Source organism: Mobula birostris, chromosome 13 (assembly GCF_030028105.1).
Source record: "Mobula birostris isolate sMobBir1 chromosome 13, sMobBir1.hap1, whole genome shotgun sequence".
In the NCBI taxonomy this organism is placed as follows: domain Eukaryota; kingdom Metazoa; phylum Chordata; class Chondrichthyes; order Myliobatiformes; family Myliobatidae; genus Mobula; species Mobula birostris.
In genome coordinates this window covers 46,605,284-46,607,642 of record NC_092382.1, presented here as the reverse complement: position 1 = coordinate 46,607,642, position 2,359 = coordinate 46,605,284, and the positions used below count along the sequence as shown (strand labels likewise).

The following is a 2,359-nucleotide window of genomic DNA, read 5'->3' as shown; positions in this document are numbered from 1 at the left end:
AAAAGATGCGAACAGAGAGCCTTTTGCTTTTTTTTTGTTGTTTTATTTTCTTTACAAACCCTATAGTCAAAGTAAGAATTATAAGGCTCAATCGTTTAATCACATATTGTGTACTGTTTGTTATTTCGGGGTACTGATTTGTAACAGGGGACACATCACGCAGCATACACCCAAACGAGATTTCTTAAGTCTGGCTGGGCTGGGGGGCAATTACCCCCTATATTAACCTGCTAGCCAACCGATAGATAACTGAATGAATCCCTTCCCACATTCACAGCAGGTGAACGGCCTCTCCTCAGTGTGAACTTAATGATGCACATTTGGTTGATTTGGTTGAGAGAATCTCTTCCCAATGTCTGAGCAGGTGATCGGCCTCTCTCCAGTGTGATTTCTCTGGTGTCTCAGTAGATGAGATGACTGAATGAATGCTTTCCCGCAGACTGAGCAGGTGAAAGGCTTTTCACCAGTGTGAACTCGATGATGTAGCTTCAGATTAAATGACCTAATGAATCCCTTCCCACAGAATGAGCAGGCGAACGGCCTCTGCCCTGTGTGAACTCGCTGATGTACCATCAGTTGAGATGACTGAGTGAATCCCTTACCACAGTCTGAGCAGGTGAATGGCCTCTCTCCGGTGTGAACTCGTTGATGCAGCTTCAGATTAAATGACCTAATAAATCCCTTCCTACAGACTGAGCAGGTGAACGGCCTCTCCCCTGTGTGAACTCGCTGATGTACCTTCAGTTGAGATGATGAAGTGAATCCCTTCCCACAGTCTGAGCAGGTGAAAGGCTTTTCTCCAGTGTGAACTCGTTGATATAACTTCAGTTGAGATGACCAAGTGAATCCTTTCGCACAGTCTGAGCAGATGAACGGCCTCTCCCCAGTGTGAACTGACTGGTGTGCTTGTAGGCCAGATAACTGTGCAAATCCCTTCCCACAGTCTGGGCAGGAGAATGGCCTCTCTCCAGTGTGAACTCGCTGATGTACCTTCAGTTGAGATGATTCAGCAAATCCCTTCCCACAGTCTGAGCAGGTGAATGGCCTCTCCCCTGTGTGAACTCGCTGATGTACCTTCAGTTGAGATGACCGAGTGAATCCCTTCCCACAGTCTGAGCAGGTGAACGACCTGTCCCCAGTGTGAACTGACTGGTGTCTCAGTAACTGAGATGACAAAGTGAATCCCTTCCCACAGTCTGAGCAGGTGAACGGCCTGTCCCCAGTGTGAACTGACTGGTGTGCTTGTAGGCTAGCTAACTGTGTGAATCCCTTCCCACACAATGAGCAGGAGAATGGCCTCTCTCCAGTGTGAATTCGCTGATGTAACTTCAGTTTGGTTGAGCAAGTGAATCCCTTCCCACAGTCTGAGCAGGTGAATAGCCTCTCTCCGGTGTGAACTGACTGGTGTCTCAGTAACTGAGATGACTGAGTGAATCCCTTCCCACAGTCTGAGCAGGTGAATGGCCTCTCTCCGGTGTGAACTGACTAGTGTCTCAGTAACTGAGATGACGAAGTGAATCCCTTCCCACAGTCTGAGCAGGTGAATGGCCTCTGTCCAGTGTGAACGCGCTGGTGAGCCATTAGGTCAGATGACCAAGTGAATCCTTCACCACAAATTCAGCAGACAACCAGCCTCTACCCACCGTGAACTGACTGGTGTGTCCACAGGTGGGAAGACTGACTGAATCCCTTCTCACACACAGAACAGGTGAATGGTCTTGTCCCAGAGTGAACTTGCTGATTGAATCTATTCCCAATGTCTGAACAGATGAATGAGTCCCCCGCTGTGTCAAATGACAGGCATGCCAGTCGGTCAGATGATTGATTGAATCCCTCCGCACAGTCTGAGCAGGAAGGATGATCGAGTGAATCCCTTGCTCCACTTCTTGAATATCTGGACAGAGACAGCAAAACTGGTGTGTTTTGTTCGAGGTTCCCGTAGACAAATTTCTTGTCATTTTTAACCTGTAAAAAAGATTTACAAAATCCATCAATGTTTGTAGGACAATATATCAGATGCGATCACTTGAGTTGCCAAGGTCTGATCTGGCATCACATTGTTACAGTGAAGTTTAACCCAAGTTGGAGAGAGATATCATCTTATAACTGGGCACAGTGCTGATTTCTGGAATGGCCATCAAATTCTCTGATGCTGTTACTGTCTCTATAAGAATGGGGCATTTCTGCCATCTCCAATCTGTGACCTGGCTCAGTTTGACTCTCTCCATTGGTATTATTCCCTGTTCCCACTGAGCTGCATGGGTTCCTGGCCACACAGTAACTGAAACACTCTCACACGAACAGCCAGCAGTGAATTCCACACACCCACCACTCTCTGTCTGAAAAAGTTACCCCTGAC

The 2,359-nt window shown here is 47.4% G+C and overlaps 1 pseudogene; it reads right to left on the bottom strand.

Annotated features, from left to right (window-relative positions):
* Window positions 1–306: 306 nt before the first annotated feature.
* On the bottom strand, window positions 307–1,581 carry LOC140207922 (uncharacterized; annotated as a pseudogene).
* Window positions 1,582–2,359: the final 778 nt, after the last annotated feature.